The sequence below is a fragment of the Myotis brandtii genome, unplaced genomic scaffold, assembly GCF_000412655.1.
Source record: "Myotis brandtii unplaced genomic scaffold, ASM41265v1 scaffold649, whole genome shotgun sequence".
Taxonomy (NCBI): domain Eukaryota; kingdom Metazoa; phylum Chordata; class Mammalia; order Chiroptera; family Vespertilionidae; genus Myotis; species Myotis brandtii.
Window position 1 is genome coordinate 173743 of NW_005370512.1, and position 19222 is coordinate 192964.

Consider the following 19222-nt stretch of genomic DNA (forward strand, 5'->3'; position numbering starts at 1 on the left):
TTGTTCATTATAATCCACAAATGAGTGAGAGCATGTGATATTTATCTTTCTCTGACTGACTTAGTTCACTTAGCATAATGCTCTCCAGCTCCATCCATGCTGTTGCAAATGGTAGGAGTTCCTTTATTGCTCAGAAAGAAAGAAGAGGCAGCAGCGGTAGTGGGTTCGCTTGCGCGTGGCCACGGGGTGGGAGCGGAGCCCAGGGGCAGCAGGGGCCAGCGCGGCTGCAGGGACGCAGGGACCAACCATGATGGGGCCTGCGGCTGCCTTCCTCACCCGGATGCCCGCGGGCGCCACCGCAAGTGCCAGGAGCTGTTTCCCATCCAGGTGGAAGGTGTCAAGCTCACAGTCAACAAAGGGTTGAATAACCTTTTCCAGGTGAACCGCACAGTAGCCCGCAGCACAATCGGGGGAGTCCACCTTCCATTTCGGGGTCACATAAGTGGGGACAAAGCAGCTGAGTCCCACAGAGACATTCCCCGTGATGGTGGGTGACATGGACAGCTGTGGCAGCCTCAATGCCCAGGTCATTCACCAGCCGGGCCCGGCCTCAGGTCCAAGATGGCCATCCAGACCCAGCAGTCAAAGGTTGTGAACTGGCAGGTGGACGGGGCGGACCGGGGTTCTGACTTCACAGCAGCCGTCACCCTCGGGAACCCAGGCGTCCTGGTGGGTTCAGGCATCCTCGAGGCCCACTACCTCCAGAGCATCACGCCGTGTCTGGCACTGGGCGGAGAGCTGGTCTACCACCGGCGGCCTGGGAGAGGGTACTGTCATGTCTCCAGCTGGCAAGTACACGTTGAACAACTGGTTGGCGACAGTAACGTTGGGCCAGGCGGGCATGCACGCCACATACTACCACAAAGCCAGTGGCCAGCTGCAGGCAGGCGTGGAGTCTGAGGCCAGCACTAGGATGCAAGACACGAGTGTCTCCTTCGGGTACCAGCTGGACTTGCCCAAGGCCAACCTCCTCTTCAAAGGCTCCGTGGACAGCACCTGGATCGTGGGTGCCACGCTGGAGAAGCAGCTCCCACCCCTGCCCCTGACGCTGGCCCTCAGGGCCTTCCTGAATCACGGAAAGAACAAGTTCCAGTGTGGCTTTGGCCTCACCATCGGATGAGCCCCTCCTGGCTCCTGCCTCCCACTCCCTCCCTCCTTGAGATTCCCCCTGCTGCTCCCCCCGCCCCCAACGAACAGAGGGAAGAACAAAGGGGAGATCTAAGCCTCCCTCCCTCCCTCCTTGGTGGTCAGGGGGCAGCAGAAAGGAGGGGGCCATCACCCCAGCAGCTGAGGGGGGAATTCTAGAGCCACCAGCGCTTCGGGATTCGAAGCACCGAGGGCTGTGTGCCCCATGGACCTGGGGCCCAGAAGGGGTTCTGGAATCGAGGGGCACGCTAGATTCTGAGCACCAGGGGCAGAGGCTGCCAGACAACCTCAGGGAGGTGTTGGGGCATCGCCAACACCCCCCCAAAGATCTTGGGGCCCCGCCCCAAGGAGGCAGCAAGAAGAGGAGCTTCCCCATCCCAGGTCTGCCCTCCACCCACTTTCCCATCCACTCCTCGGTATAAATCATGTTTATAAGTTATGGAAGAACTGGGACATTTTACAGAAAAAAACAAAAAATATACATGAAAAAAAAAAAAACACGAAATGGGAGGCCTGGTTTTCCTACCTGTCTGCCCCTCTGTTCATTCCATCCAGCCTGATCTTCCCATGGTGGCCACAGGGGGGTGCCACAGGGCTGGGGTATGGAAGGATGATCCAGAAAGGGAGTCAATCCTGGCTGCTAACAGGAGCCCAACTTAGAGAGGGACTATGATTGCAAATATCAAAAAAATTTCTATATGTGACACGGCACCAGAGTTAAGTTAGGGTTTTTCAAAATGCTGACACTCGGAGCTCAAAAGGTTCGCCATCACTGCCCTAGTAGAATGTGTCATCCTTGTCCCCCAAGATCTGCATACATAGAATTCTACTCTATTATTAAAGAAGTAAATGTAGCCTATTGCAAAACCAGGAGAGAAGACAACCTCAAATGCCCAAGATGTTGAACAATTAAAGAGCTTTAACTGCTTGGCAGACTCTTTATATTACTTACACAGAAACCTACAAAAGATAACAGGCCTTCAAGTTTTTGAGAAGTAACATATTTTGGGGAAGAGTAATGCTTGTTTACTCCATCCTTTACACACCGTTTTTCTTTCCCAGACACTTCCCAGTGTTAATTCAGAGACTGGTGGTGATACAAATGTGGCATAGTCACATTTTTCCACCAAATATTGTGACATAGACATAAGAACATCTATAGATGAGAGACCCAAGAAGTAGAACAACTTTAATTTAAAGGCTTCTAAGCAAAGCCTGAGATTAGGGGCCATTCTAACACCAAAGACTGACCTTGGTTTGCTGAAAGGAAAACATATAATCAATTTTTATAGATACACTAGGGGCCCAGTGCACAAATTCGTGCACCTTGAAAGGAACTATGGGCCGCAAGGTTGCGGAGGGCACAGGGGTGGGTCTTGAGCCATCCTCCACATCCCTGCCTGGCCCCTCCCGCTGTGGCCCCCGACCCCCTGTCTGACTGCAGCCCCTCTCCTGCTGCTGCCACTGCTCACACCTGCTGACAGCATGGAGTGATTGGGGCCGGCGCCAGCAGTGGGTGCAAGTGGGGCCGGTGCTGTCAGTGGGTGCAAGTGGCAGCTGCTGCCCCGATTGCCCCTCAGGAAAAGGGGGAGGTGGAGAAGCCCTCAGGGGTGATTGGGGCTGGCAGCCACCACTTGCACCTGCTGCTGGTGCTGAGCAATTGGGGCCAGCGCTGGGTGCCAGCAGCAGGTGCAAGTGGCAGCTCTAGCGCCAGCTGTGGGTGCAAGTGGGTCCGTTGCCATTAGTGGGTGCAAGAAGGCGGCTGCGGCCCTGATTGCCCCTCAGGAGCATGGCGAGGTGGAGAAGCCCTGAGGGATGATTGGGGATGGCAGCCACCACTTGCACCTGCTGCTGGTGCTGAGCAATTGGGGCCAGCGCTGGGTGCCAGCAGCAGGTGCAAGTGGCAGCTCTAGCGCCAGCTGTGGGTGCAAGTGGGTCCGTTGCCATTAGTGGGTGCAAGAGGCGGCTGCTGGCCCTGATTGCCCCTCAGGAGCAGGGCGAGGTGGGATGACTGGGGATGACAGCCGTCACTTGCATCCACTGACGGCACTGAGGAATTGGGGCTGGTGCCGGGCGCTGGCAGTGGGAGCAAGTGCTGGCTCCGGCACCAGCAGCGGGTGCAAGCAGGGCCAGCGCTGGCAGCAGGTGCAAGTGCTGTGCAGGACCATGGCATGCAGGAGCAAAGAATTTTCAGTAACTACCAGAGGCTTGCCCCGATGACAACAGGCACCCTGCCTTGGTCTGGTGCCCCTGCTCACCTGCTTCACCATCCCACCGCAGCCAATGCTTACCATGTTCTGCGTGTGCCCCCTGGTGGTCAGCGCACATATAGCGACTGGTTGTTCGGTTGTTTAGTTGTTCAGTTGTTCCTCCATTCGGTCTTTTTGCATATTAGGGTTTTATATATACAGATATATATGTATATGTACATATATATATGTACATACTAGAGGCCCAATGCACGAAATTTGTGCAAGAGTAGGCCTTCCTTCCCCCTGTTGCTGGCACCGGCTTCCCTCTGGCATCTGGGACCTGGGTTTCCCTCTAGCTGCCAGCAGGCACCGGAACCCAGGCTTCCCTCACAGCCCTGGCTTAGTCCAGAGGTCGTCTGGAAGGACATTTGGTCTAATTAGCATATCAAGCTTTTATTATTATAGATATGGCTAGATATTGATATATAATGCTATCTATATATATAAAACCCTAAGCGACCAATTGACCTCTCGACCATTTGACCAGTCGCTATGAAGTGCACTGACCACCAGGGGGCAGGTGCTCAGTGCAGGAGCTGCCCCCTGGTGGTCAGTGCGCTTCCACAGTGGGAGCACTGCTCAGCTGACCTAATCTAGCCCCACTATTCTGTGTTTTTTGATTGGTGAATTCTGTCCATGTAGCATGATAATTGATATATGAGGACTTAATTACAGTCATTTTATCTTTCATTTTCTGGTTGCTGTGCTATGTATCTCCACTGGTTTTCCCCCAACACTCGTGTGCTATTTTAGTTTGGCAGTTTTCTGTGACTTTTTCTTCTTTTCCTCTTTTTTCATGTTTTGCTTCTCAGCTCTTAATTTTTGTTTTATGGTTACCATGAGGTTTGCATAAAATGTCTCACACATACAACTGTCCTTTTTCTTCTGATTGCCTCTTATCCCTCTTATCTCCATTCATATGTACCCATTCCATCCTCTCCACATCTGTTTTTATGATTTTTATGCAATAATTATTTTAATTCCTTTTCTCCACCTTAAATTTTATGTTATAATCTATCTATCTATCATCTATCTATCTATCTATCTATCTATCTATCTATATATGGCATTGCTATTACTATTTCTACTTTTGGAGCAAAATGTTAGTCCCACCATTTGATCCATTTGCCTTCTGGTCAACCTTCCACATTTGGAATGACCCCCCCTTCCCATGACTTACCTGAGGATGCCAAGAACGGGGCTCTGCTCTGGTTCAGACCAGCACATGCTCCAAGGACTCCAACTCTGCCATTTTCCCTTTCCCTCTCAGTGGCGGCAGCAGCATGCTAACTGCCTCATGTCCGCCTCTCTGGTAGTCTACGGCTTGCCATTTCAGTCCCGTTTCCACTTGCCTTACCCTCAGAGTTTAAGGTTCATCTCTAAACTAAAGGCCCAGTGCACGAATTCGTGCATGGGTGGGGTTTGGCTGGACAGCCCTGATGGGGGCCGATTGGGGCTGAGCCAGCGGAGAAGAGGGGATGTAAGAGTTTGGCTGGCCAGCCCCACCCTTGATTGGGACTGGGCCAGTCATTTGGAGGCAGGCCGTGGGAGGTCGGCTGGCCGTGGGGGAGGTTGGCCGGCTGGCTCAGCCCCCGATTGAGGTGGGGGAGGTGATTGGGGCTGGGCTGGCCAGGAGGAAGGGCCGCGGGAGGTCGGGGGCAGGGGTGATCTGGCCAGTTGGTCACCGCAGTGCACATCATAGCGACTGGTGATTCCGTCGTTCTGGTCGTTTGGCTTTTATATATATAGATTGTGGAATGAGAGGTTTCATCTTGTGTTAGGGAATTTCAGGCATCAACAAGCAGGTGGGGTACGAGGCCAGCCACACCCAGTCCTGTAGGCTGCCACTCACACATAGGTTCCACTCAGCCACTGCCCCCTTGGTGAAGACCTTCCTCTTACTGATCTGATTCACTGGGCACACCTCTCAAGCTCCCAAGTCTTCCTCTTGGAGAAAAGAAAATGCGTTCAACTGATTTGAGCATTTCTGTCCAGGGTGCCTAATTCCCATGTTTGAATGTGTATTTTTCATTTGTAAATGTACCGGTATATGTGTCAGAATGCAGGCATAGCATAAAGGAAAAGTTAGTGATGCTGAAGACAAATATTTTACTTTGCCCACTGAGTTTTTATTTTCTCTCTGTTCTTTCAAACCCTTCCCAGATCTCATCTCAGCTAAGAAATACTTGCTCTAGTCAGTCATGTGAAGGGTGTGTGAGTCAACTTGAAACCAGACTGCAACTTCTTGCTCCCAGTGGTCACAATGAAAACATAACTCAGATTTCTCCAGGCCTTTTCCTCCACTAGAGGTATTTTCCCTCTCCTCTCCATTTTATTCCCTCTAGGAACTTTTAGCTAACAAAGCAGTTTCAGGTATAAAATCTCAAAGTTAAATGTTTTCTTTTTTATTGATATAAGTGACATGTAACATTGAATAAGTTTGAGGTGTACAATGTGTTGGTTTGATACATTTATATATTGCAATCTGATTTTTGCATAAATTTTTTTCTATAGAAAATACACGTATATACTATAACATTCAAAAGATACGAAATGATAAGTTGCAAAAATGGTCTCTGTTCCTCACTTTTCTCTCAGCCATCCAGGTCTTTGCAAAGACAATATTGTTATTAGGTACTTGTATATTTCTAGATATTTCAAGATTTTCCAAACAAAGACATATATATTAGTTGTGCCCTCTCGCCACCACATAAATATGAGCAGACCATGGTGAAGACTGCAAGTTGCCTGTCCCAGCAGTCATTCTCCCACTCTTCTTAAAACAGCATCCCAAACTCTTAGGGGCTGCTCATTGCTGTTTAGGTGCTGCCTGTGACTGGCCTTGGGCAATGTGTTTGGAGACACAAAGCAATCCACAATTTGTGCCTGCTTTTGCTTGGCCTGGGTGTGTGGGGGAAGGACCAAGTTGTGCACCAAAGCTGGCTTTTACCAGCACCAAGACTGGGGGCAGGTCAGCAAAAAGTCTAAGGCACCCCAAGATCTGCCTCCACCTGCCAGCTGCCTGCTAGGTCAGTCACTGAAAGAGCCTCCGGTGGTACTCAAGTTACATGAGGTAGGTTCTCAGTGAGTCATCAGGTAGGGGCGAGTGGTGTTCGCCAGATCATAGTGCCAGTGCTGGGTCCGAGGCCACTCAGCCAATGTCCCAGGGTATACCAAATCCAGCTGCCACCCGCTGGGTGCTTGCACACCTTTGTGTGCGGCAGGATCTCAGGGAGTCATCAGAATGAGACCAGCAGTTTATATCAGGCCCAAGTAGACCAAGATTTGGTTGTGTGAAAGGAGGCCTCTGTATCCGCTGGGCGTGCAAGGGAAAAATGTCCCCCATCCTCGAGCCACACAACTCATTCTGTCCCACATTCTGCCAGGGGCCCAAGCTCAGCAGGGCAGGGCTGCTGGGAGTTAGGAGGGTGGGATCTCCCAAGAGGGGGAAGTGCCAGTGAGGCTTCGGGGAATGAGCCACACCACTCAGTCTGTCCCAGAATCTTCTCAGACCTCGGCAGGGTGGAGCCACCAAGAGTACGGAGGGTGGGGTTGCTGGGAGCCCAGTGAGTGGAGCTAGAGGCTCTCCTATGAAGGGGAGGTGCCAGTGAGCTTCATGAGAAATTACGGGGAACGGCTCCCACCCCAAACCACACAACTCAGTTACTGACACTGCCTGAATCTGCTTGGACATCTACACCTCGGCCCAGCAGCTGACTCCTCAGCTAGGTGCCTGCTCTGCAGGGTGGCGTGAGAGGGAGTACAGAGGGTGGGGCTATTGCATTTGCCAGGCTGATGCCCTATAGATGGGCATGTACCACCCAAGAAAGATGGTATCTGTGGTGGTATTCCTCAGCACAGGAATACTGGTGGCTGTCCCTTCAGCTCTCTCCCCAGAGCCTCTTCTCATGTGACTCTCTCCCTCCGCTAGAGCACAGGGTGAGTGGCTGTGAATGAGATTTTGTGTATTGGCACTTTAAGAAGGTGCCTGTGTCTCCAGCAGACTCCTGTCTCTCCCTGGTGGACAGAATACTTGCTGATTTTCACAGCCAGATGTTATGTGGGTTCTTCTTCCAGGCTCTGGTGCTCTGAGCCGGGGAGCCCTGTCTGGGGCTGAAACTCCACACTCTTCAGGGGGAGTCTTTGCAGCTAACATATTCCTCAGGAACCTCAGCTGCCACCGGTGGGAGCAGGGCCATTCCTTTTCACCTCTTGTCCTTGTCTCAATGTGGCTTCTATAAACCCTTGGTTATAAGACTTCTCTTCAGCTGGTCTCAGTTGCGTATTCAGGTAGATTGCTCTATATTTTAACTGTAATTCCAGTTTGGTCCTGGGGGGGGGTGAGTGTAACATCTATCTACTTGGCAGCCATCTTCTAGTATCCTCCCACTCAGCCTTTTAAAAAATAATAATAATTTCTTGATTTTGAGAGGGAAACATCCACTTGCTGTCACACTTATTTATGTATTCATTGGTTGATTCTTGTATGTACCCTGACTGGGGATCAAACCTGCAACCTTGACATCTCGGGAGGATGCTCTAACCAATGAGCTACCCTGCCAGGGCTCTCCCACACAGCCTTTTAAACCACCTATGCACTATGGAACTTGGTCCTCAGAATCAGCAGGTGAACAATTGTCAGCTTCAGGTATGAAACCTCATTGTCCACTAGCAGGCTGCCGAGACTACCCTCTTTGTTCGTGGATTTCTTAGAGGGATTCAATTCTTTAAAAATCATTCAAGTCCATATACACTCAGAAAGGGAAAATTAAGCCTGGCAGCATATAAAAAGTATGGTATTGATAAAAAATGTTGTCCAACAAATAAACTTTTAAAACTCCAGTAGATGGCAGTGTTGGCTAACTTTTTCCTTAAAAAATAAAGTTCAAGATGCTAATTAAATTTTGTTGGGTAAGTTAAATATTTTTTTAATTTCTAAATATGACTTGAATGTGTTTTTAAATTATATATTGTGCTCTAAATGGTAAAAATAAGGAAAATCTTCAAGTGGTAACGTAAACAATAATAGAGTAATTGAGTGGTAATTAGCATTGAGTGCTAACAAGGGCTAAGGACTTTATTATGGACCTCTCAAAATTCATATGTCGAAGCCCTTACCCACACTCTGCCTTTGTATATAGGGTCTTCAGGAGATAATTAAGTTTAAGTAAGGTCACAAGGGTGGGGCCTAATCCACTGAGACTGGTGTCCCTATGAGAAGAGGAAGAGACCCCAGACACCTTTCTCTCTGTGGACACAAAGAGGAGAGGTCACGCGAGGACACAGCAAGAAGGCAGAAGTCTACAAGCTGGGAAGAGAGTCCTCACCAGACAACAATCATGATGACATCTTGACCTTGGACTTCTAGCTTCCAGAAATGTGAGAAAATAAGTTCATGTTATTAAGCCACCCGGTCTGTGGTATTCTGTATGGCAGCCTGAGGCACTAACACAGACTTCCCTAACATTATATCCTTAAGTTCTCACCGCCCTGAGGTAGGAATTACTATATCTGTTGTACTGAGAACACTGAGGGAAAGGAATAAATTAACAGTATCCAGTCTAAAACAATTCACTGTAGGGTTCCCTGATTGTAATGTCCCTGGCTGGTTCCACCACAGACAATGACCTCTATGTGGCCGCAGCCAAGGGTCTACTTTCTGTCTTCATTGTGCTCAACCTATCGGCACCATTTTACACAGGTTTTCACTCCCTCTTCTGGAAATTTGGCTTCCACAGCCCATGCTCGCTGCTGTTCTTCTTACTTCTTTGGTCATTCTTCTCAGGTGGGCTTTGTTGGTGTCCCTGCATGTCCTTGATTCTAAACCTGGCCTGGGCTTCTTGTTTATCTGCAGGCATTCCCTGGTGATCTGAACCAGTCTCACGGTAATTGCTACAGCCTCCAAACTGGTTTTCCTGCTTCCATACTTGTCCCCCTACAGCGACAGCAGCCTAGGTGTCCCTGTTAAAGTCATGTTAGATCATGTCATTTTTTGGCTCAAATCCCTGCAAAGGCTCTCCTCTGTCTCAGAACAAAAGGAAATGGCTCTCAAGGACTTGCACCGTGAGCATCTCTAGCCCCCAGGCCCCTGTTATTTCTAAATTTCTCTCTGGCCTGATCTGTTACTACTCTCCTTTGCTCACTCACTCCCACCACCTAAACCAGTCATGTTTGTTCCTCAAGGCCTTTGCACTTGCTGGTTTCTCTGCCTGGAATATTTCCCTGGTGATGCAGAAGGCATCATGTCCTTGGGGGCATGACTGTCTAAATTGCAAATCACACACTCCCAGTACTTCTTACTTCTTTCTTCATTTATGTTGCCCTTTCCCTCATCTTAGTTATCTAACATACTAAATATTTTACTTACCTTGTTTATTGCCTGCTTCCTCCCCTCTAGAATATAAACACCACAGGGGCAGGGATGGTTGTCCTTTTTTTTTTTTTTCACTGTTCTAGCCCCAAAATCTAGAGCAGTGCATGGCACATGGAAGATAGTCAATAACTGAAAGAACCTAGAGATAATAGTTAAGAATAAGAAGGGCTGTCCCCCAGCTGGTTTGGCTCAGTGGATAGAGCATCAGCCTGCAGACTGAAGAGTCCCAGGTTTGATTCCGGTCAAGGGCACGTGCCTGAGTTGCAGGCTTGATCCCCAGTGGGGGCACGCAGGAGGCAGCCAATCAATTATTCTCTCTCATCATTGATGTGTCTCTTTCTCTCTCCCTCTCCCTTCCTCTTTGAAATCAATAAAAATATTTTTTACAAAAAGAATAAGAAGGGTAATTGTGCAAAGAAGAATTCCCAACAGCTCTCTACATCTCACACAGAGAAAACAAAACAAAACGAAATTACATATAAACCACTATATGAAAGATTAGATAGAATAAAAAAATTTATCAGACATTGAGGATTCTTAAGTATTGCAATAAGCTATAAAGGAAAACTACCAAATCCCTGGACACATTGGAAAATAGGACAGTTTCTAAATATGTTGGTGCTATTTACCTTCAGTGTGTGTGAAAACAAAGGGATTGGATGGCTTCAAGTGGCCTTCCAGGCCCCAGAATCTACAGCTGAAATAAATGTCTTCTTTATCTAACTTTTGTGCATTTAAATATCCAAATGCAGCATTGTTCCGTGCTTAGAGGATTTTGTAGACAACAAAGAGCATTGTAAGACTAATCCTGTTGTTTGTATTTTTTTTTAAAAAAAACAGCAGACTTGCCTATAAAAATTATTGTATATAATCCATTCATAGGCTTGTCTGAATCCCTTCCCTTCAGGAAATGTCACAATTTTTATGATATCCCTGAATATTATTAACACGTGTTTATAAAGCTCTCTTCAAAGAGGTCAATAATGTGATTTAGTAGCATGTTATTTCCACATCAGGCAGAACTTATCTGAATTTTGTAAGTTAGGGTACAGAGCGAAATACAAATATGTGAAAATGCTTTGCCTAATAACAATAAATCTAAAATTAGGATTGATTCTCATATGTACCAAATATTTTACTTAAGTTCCATCTGAAGGTGACAAAATACATTAGACGGTGTCTCCTAGTCTTGTGACTTGTGGTTTTTTAGTTGTATGTTTCATTTCTAGAATCATTTTCTGAAAACAATGTTGTTTCAGAACTCAGCTGACAGATGTATGACTCTGACTCAAGGGGCTTTTAGAGCTGGAAGGGGCCTCAGAGACCGCGGGGAAATGCGCCCGGGAGACATGAAGCAACTTGCCCAGCGGCATACAGTAGCTTATGGCCAGGCTGACACTAGAATCCGGTTCCTCCGATTCCAGCCGGTCTCTTTCCTTTTTCCCATGCTCAGAAAACCTGTGGATCTTCCAAAACACTGTGAATTGAGCACTGCCCTACCTGGGATAGCGGCAGTTTTCAGAAGGGTATGTATTGTATTAGAGCAGATCCTATGGCTTCAGGAGAGGATGGGAACAGCCTGTGTGTGGGGACTGGCGTTTGGGAATCACCGTGGCAGTGATAAAACCCTGGTAATGAAGAGTGGACTGCCGTTCTCCCTGGCTCCAAACTGAACTGCAGTTCTGTCGCTCTGCACCTGGCTCTGAGGACGCATATCTCATCTGTGGCTGCCAGCAGGTCGCTCTAATTATAGTTGGTAATAATGCCTATGCATTTCATTGGTCTCTTGTCCAGAGAAAGAAGTTGAATAACAGAATCCTTATTTAAATAAGGACACATAAATATTTTACACCATAAGCCTGTTTTCTATATTCAATTACATAGTAGGCCATCTGGTAATTGAGAAAATGGTTTGAAAACCCACCCAAATTAATCTGAAATGTTGTATTTCCTGCCTTTGGGGCTTTGAATTTTTAAATTTTATGATGTTGTAATAGACGGTGATCAAGCTAAAAGTAATACCTCTCCTATACCTTTGCACACGTTTTAGGGTACACATGCATACAACTCACATAACAAGATGCATGTACTAGCACACAGACATACTTATTACATACAAGAACGCCAGACTAGAATCCAGTTCCTCCAAGCAACAGATAGTGCATTCACTTATCAAGCATAGTATGCTAGCATATAAAAGTTCTAACACTAAGACATGCTATCCATAGTTGGGTGCATAAATCTGAGTATGACTTAGAATCCTGCGCATTAGGTGCACAACTCTTGTGTTAATGTTTTACGTGTGCAACAAATAAGACACAAAGGAAAAGAGTTAAAGGGTTTCACAGTACATCAAGTGATGAAGTGTACATTAATGATGAAAATGGTAACAAAAGCTAAAAGTAAAAAGGAGGACCTCAAAAACACTTCTTTAAAAAATAATATTTTTAATATGTGTTTTTATTTATTTTAGAGAGGGAGGAAGGAAGACAGAGAGAGACATCCATCAGCTGCCTCCTGCGCGCCCCCTACTGGGGATTGAGGCTGCACCCTGGGCATGTGCTCTGACCAGTGACCTTTTGGTGCTTGGGAGGATGCTCAACCAACTGAGCCACACCAGCCAGGGCAAAAGAATAATATATTTTGAGCCCAGGGGACATTTTAGTCACAATCTTCACAGCTAAACAACTGTTAAGAAACAATCAAAAACCTTATCTGATGGTAAAATTTTAATGATTTACATATTCAAGGCAAGCGGCAATAAAGTTTATATCACTAATAATGACGCAAAAGATAGTGGTAGTAAAAAATAACAATTGTACATATTATGACAGTTTAGGGATTAAATTAATATGAATTATAAGGTTTTCTTTGTAGGTTTAATCTTATCCAGGTCAAATAAGAAATTTTCCACTTGTAGTTATCTCTGCTCCAGTCCTTGTTTCATATTTGCAAATAAACGAGTTGCTTTACTTTGTAAGACAGAAATGACAAAATATTATGGAGTTATATCTTCACACATTTTACTATGTAAATACGTACACATCCATACAAAATCCTACTTATAAAACGGTTCTAGAGAATACTAGCAAACCCCATGGGATTCCAGCATTCCTATGAACGTAGTTTGAGGAACCCAATGTAAAATGTGTGCATTTTTGGAATTATCAATGTATCGGTTTACAGTGGTCGGCAAACTGCGGCTCGGCAAACCGCGGCTCGCGAGCCACATGCGGCTCTTTGGCCCCTTGAGTGTGGCTCTTCCACAAAATACCGGCTCTGGGCGCGCACGTACAGTGCGATTGAAACTTCGTGGCCCATGCGCAGAAGTCGGTATTTTGTGGAAGAGCCACACTCAAGGGGCCAAAGAGCCGCATGTGGCTCGCGAGCCGCGGTTTGCCGACCACGGGGTTAGGATGATTTTGGTTCCAACTAAGTTAAATGTCTTTTATTCACATATTAAGTCCTGAGGTAGAACAGCCACAGGGTCAGTTAATTCAGCAGCTTAACAAGACCATCAAAGACTGAGAATTCTTTCCTTCTTTCCATTCTGCTATATCTTGCATGTGGGGGCTTCCTTCACGGTCAGAATGTGGCTGCAGTAGTTCCAGACATCACTTCCCTTATATCTCCACAGAGTAACAACCAAAACCTAGAAGAGAAAATAAAGACACAGCCCCATCTTCTGTTCCTTCCTAAGAGTGAGAACAACCATCTCAGATACCCCAACTCCAACCCGATTTCCCTTTGTAAGGCTGAAAACTGCATCCTGTGCTCATTCCCAAACCAGTCACCAGAGAGGGGAGTGGAATGATCATCGTTGGCTTAGGAACGTGTTTCTCAGCCCAAGCTGCACACTGACAACACTTGGAAAGTTTTCAAAAACTGTCAAACTCTAGACTAATTAACCACGTTCTCTGGAGGTGGGCCTGGGTATCAGTATTTTTACAGAGTTCCCAGAAGATTCTGATAAACCGTGAGGGGTACTGATATCTGTTAGAATGGCTGTTATCAAAAAGACAAGATAACAAGTGATGGCGAGAATGCAGAGAAAAGGGAACCCTTCTGCACTATTGGTGGAAATAAAATTTGTAATTGGTGCAGCCATGATGGAAAGCAATACGGAGGTCCTCAAAGAATTAAAAATAGAACTACCATATGCAATTCCATTATTAGGTATTTATCCAAAGAGGGGAAAAACTAACTCGAAAGCTATATGCACCCCCATGTTCAGTACAGAGTTATTTACAATAGCCAAGATATGGAAACAATCTAAATGTTCATAGATTAATGAATGGATAAAGAAAATGTGATATATAACTGTATATACACATATAAACAAATACACACAATGGAATATTGTTCATCCATAAAAAAGAAGGAAATCTTGCTGTTTGTGACAAGTGGATGACCATTGAGGGCATTATGCTAAGCCAGACAGAGAGAGACGTACTGTACGATCTCACTTATCTGCAGAATCTGAAAAAAAACAAAAACAGAAACCAAGCTTATAGATACAGACAACAGATTGGTGCTTGCCAGAAGCAGGGAGTGGGGGAGGGGTGGACAAAATGGGTGAAAGGGGGTCAAAAGGTACAAAACTTCAGATATAAAATAAGTCTTGGGGATGCAATGTACAGCATGGTGACTAAAGTTAATAATACTGGACTGTATATTTGAAAGTTGCTAAGAGAGTAGATCGTAGAAGTTCTCATCACAAGAAAAAAATTTTGTGCTGACGGATTGTGGTGATCATTTTGCAATATACAGAGTTTGGCAAAAGTAGGTTTATAGTTGTTCATATGGAAAATAATACAATAATTAATAAATAATAATACAAGAGTAACTGTTTTGTGTACTCACAACTGTAAACCTACTGTATACAAATATTCAATTATTATGTTGTATATCTGAAACTAATTTAATGTTATATGTTAGTTATACCTCCATAATTTAAAAAGCAATAATAACAATAAAACAAAAACTTTTGAATTAAAAAAAAATGAGGGGTGAGAACCTATCTAATTCTTAGATGAGTTGAGATTGATCCCCTTGGGTAAGAGAGGGACCCAGCCTTTCCTGAAACATATGGTTGCCTGATAACTGAACAAAATTGGGGTTTTCATATCAAGATAGTAGGGAGAGAATGGCATTGTCAGATCCATTATGACATTACAGAGAAGACTTAAGAGCTAGTTGGAGCTGTAAAAGCACTGTTGTGGATATATACTATACACACTGAAGATGATTTTCATTTTTGAAGTCACAATCTCCTACATATCATTGGTCATTAATGAAAATTAATTCCTTCTTTCTCCTTAGGCTCAGAGCTACTTAGACTTTGAGAAGCAGGTTTGTCAACATGACAGAGGACCAAGGTAATGGATTCCAATGACGAAACAGGAAATTCATTCATGAGCTTTTGGCATGCCTCCAAATTTACTTAGCCGACAATGGGATACCTAGATTTTCCTACTTCTGCTTTATTATCCTCAATGAGAATGACCAAATATTAATTAGATGGAAACAAATATTAGATGGGATTTAAAAAAAAAAATCTGGCTCGCCCTAGCCGGTTTGGCTCAATGGATAGAGCATTGGCCTGAGAACTGAAGGATCCCAGGTTTGATTCTGGTCAAGGGCACATGCTAGGGCTGCAGGTTCGATTCCCAGTAGAGGGCATGCAGGAGGCAGCCAAATGATTCTCTCTCATCATTGATGTTTCTGTCTCTCTCTCCCTCTCCCTTCCTCTCTGAAATCAATAAAAATATATTTTAAAGAAATCTGGCTCTCCCATTCTCCCCATCCCACCAACCTGCCACCCATTTTAATATTGGAAGAGACAGAGGCACAGAGAAGTTATGTGATTACCAGAGATTATATCAGGAATCTGTGGCAAAAGTAGACCTTTTCTCCACCTTTCTCTCACCTTGTCTTTGGTGCTCTTACAATAATAATTAGAGGTTTTCTCTGATTGTAGTTCTATGTATCTCAACTGTGAATGCTGTAGAAGGGGTGCTAAATAAACAATTTCAATTTAACACTCAGTTTCCTAAAGGGACACGTGGGGGCAGCAAAAGTTTAAGAAAAAAATTCCAGTTCTAACTTGTACAGGCTATATACAGGGGTAGGCAAAAGTAGGTTTACAGTTGTGAGTACTTGAAAGAGTTTATTCTCGTGTTATTTGTTCATTATTGCAGATCTACTTTCTTAATTACTATAAACCTATTTTTGCCCACCCCTCTATATACATTAGGAAATGTTTGAAAAAGGGATATTTGGGGGGAGGGGTGGTTTGTTTATTTGATAGTACTGAGTTTGCTTATGACCCATATGCATCAACAAGGTACTGGGTATTTCAAAGAAAGTGGTAGTCAGCATGACTTAATTATGCTTCCCAATGTGTCACTGCTAAGAGATTATCAGACACATTCATTATAAATAGGAAGTGTGTCTTCAGAATGTTTGTTAATACTGAGCCACACCTTCCTTGTAGAAGTTAATGAGATTTTGTGTCACATGGACTGGAATAAGTAAAGGCAGCTTATTGATGAAAAAATGCCCTTAGCTGTTATTATAACCCATTTTCATTATTATGATTACTGATGAATAAAACAGTCTCCTTTGGTAGTTACTTCATTTTTTTATTTCCTCATTCTTTGATGTTTTCTTTCTTACTGTCAGTTGATTCATATCCTTCTCTAATAACTCCAAATAGTGATTCCTGAAGGATCATTCCTGCTTTCCTTCTATCAAATTGTTACTAAACATGGAATTCTTGCACTGGAATTCTGTGCTATAAAATATTAGGCATATGTCCAGGCAGTGTTCAAGACACATGAAAGAGACAGGTAACAGGCATATTCAGACAGGAAGCTTACATTTTCTTATAGTTTTCAGTGGAGTCTGAACTCAGTCAGGGAAACGGTCACCAATGAAACATCAACATTAAACCCAAGAGACATTTCTCGAGCATCATCCAGAACCCAGGCTTTGAAGGTCATTTCTATCAACACTGCACATTTCCTATCTGCAATTAACAGTGGATACCCAGGTCATCTTCAATTCCAACCCCTTTAAGGCAGATGGATGCTTTAGGTCAGTGGTCGGCAAACTCATTAGTCAACAGAGCCAAATATCAACAGTACAATGATTGAAATTTCTTTTGAGAGCCAAATTTTTAAAACGTAAACTATATAGGTAGGTACATTGTTATTAACTTAATTAGGGTACTCCTAAGGCTTAGGAAGAGCCACACTCAAGGGGCCAAAGAGCCGCATGTGGCTCTCGAGCCGCAGTTTGCCGACCACGGCTTTAGGCTTACATTCAGTCAAAAGGTATTTTAATTGGGCTTTTAATCCTGAGCACAATCCAGGACACAGTACCTAGTATTGTGGACAAATTGCATGGAACTGGTGTGGTGAGGGAAGTACCACCACCCTGGACACCTAGTTTTGACCCCTTTGACCACCAACAAGCTGAGGATTGCCAGTCTCAATATAGGCCTGTGGTGGGCATTATGATGAGAGTGTTAAGGCTCTAAAATTCTGTGCTTCTCATAATTTCTTCTTCAGGATAAAACTGTGGAAAACACTGAATTCCCTCGCTTTGAGAGGTTAGAGCCAGGCTGCTGTTGGACATAACAAGTCATATTTTTCCTATCTAGTCTTGGCACTGGGACACAGGAAAAGGGCCAAGGCCAAGGAAATTGTGTTGTTTGGAAAAGTTTTGGTTGTTAGCTTCTCTTTCTGGTAGTAAAAGAAAAGAAAAAAAGAGTTTTAAAATCTTGTCAATATTCAGGGGGTGGGGAGCAGGTTGTATTAATATTTGAATATGATAAGAATATGTAAACTGGGTATGTATTTTTCATGTTTTACTTAACCAGAACTTTATATAATGGTTGCTTAAGTGCTCAGAAAAATGCAAAGAGAAAATATGTATTTAAGCAGTTTTTAGGTATGTTTCCTCTATTCAGTACACTTGAGAGGTTCACTCAAACTATAGTTTAAAAATTTAAAAATTGTAAGTTAAATGGAAATTGAAAGTAGTCAAATGCTATTGTCTCATTATTTATTCAACTAAGTGTCTTAGCTGACTTTGTCTCTAAAAGTTCCTGAGACAAATGAAAGCCAGTTTTTCAGAAGTAGAAATAAAATATTTAAACTGAAGACCACAGTTAACTTAGTATCCTGTAACTTTGGTGTTTTGAGTAGTAATTCTCCAAAGAGGAGAGTCAAGTAAAAAAGGGAACTGTGTGTATAAATTGTCAAGTTCTGGTGTTTGTTTTTAATCACCTCCCAAGAAAAAACTTCCTTTTCATTCTTCTCAGCACCACACTTCAAAGGAAAATTGTGTAATGCTTATGTCCACAACATTAGGGCTAAAATTTTCTAATTAGAAAGGCTGTACAATTTACATTGTAATATTCAGCATGAATACATTTTGAGTTTGGAAACAGATGAAGTGACATGTGCCATGTCAATTTTTTTAAAACCTCATGTACTTGATGTAACCTTGTTAAATTGTCGACTTAAATTTTGAATGCAACTTGTTATGTTGAAATAAATACAGAAACACACAATGCCCTTTGAATAATACCTCCCCGAGGTCCCAGAGCCATGTTAAGTATTGTTTTATGGGGGGGGGGGGTAGGTTAATGACTTAAAAAATAAAAACTCTCTAGACTTGAGAAACATGATTCACGCATTTTTTATTTTTGAATATGTACTGGGAAATCCAGAGGTAGCTGGCCTGTCATTTTGAGGTCTTTGATCAAATAATCTTGCACAGCCCCACAATATGCACGTGTGACTTAACCTGAACTTTATATCATGGTTGCTTAAGTGCTCAAAAAAATGCAAAGAGAAAACATGTATTTAAGCGGTTTTTAAAATATGTATTGAACCAGAGCCCCCTCAGTGTAGAGCGAGCCTTTCAGCATCACGTGCAAACGCAGTAAGGCTACGTTATTAAGAAAGTATAAGGTATTAAAACATGGACGTCCCACGGGTTTTAAAGGCAACCGGGGGTTGCCCTGCGGTCGCGTGGGAAGCAGGGGAACCCGGAGTCGGAGGGTCCGGAGGAGCATCCTCTGGAGCGTCCGTGGGGGAGGCAGGAAGGGCAAAGGAGCGAGCTCCACGTTTAGAATAGGGCCTCCCCTCCGATTTCTAAATCAAAGCGCCTGCTCCTCGAGAAAGCCTCGGAGCACGCGCCCCAGCCCGTCCCCGCGCTACCGACCCAGACAAACCGAAAGTAAACGGAGCCGGTGGGAGTCGATCCACGACCCCCGGGCCGCGGGAAACGGGGCGACATTCCAGGGCCTGCGCAGAGGGCACCGGGGCCCAGCCGCCGCCACCGCTCGGGCTCTGCAGAACAGCGAGTTGTGAGGCTTCCCTTCCAGACTTTCTGGAGACTTGCCTCCCTTTCGGAGACGCTCTGTCTCCGCCGGCCT

At 44.7% G+C, this 19222-nt stretch overlaps 1 pseudogene; it reads left to right on the forward strand.

The window, feature by feature from the left end:
• The window catches only part of LOC102249883, a 2855-nt pseudogene extending 1694 nt beyond the window's left edge, over positions 1-1161 (forward strand).
• The last annotated feature ends 18061 nt before the right edge of the window (positions 1162-19222 follow it).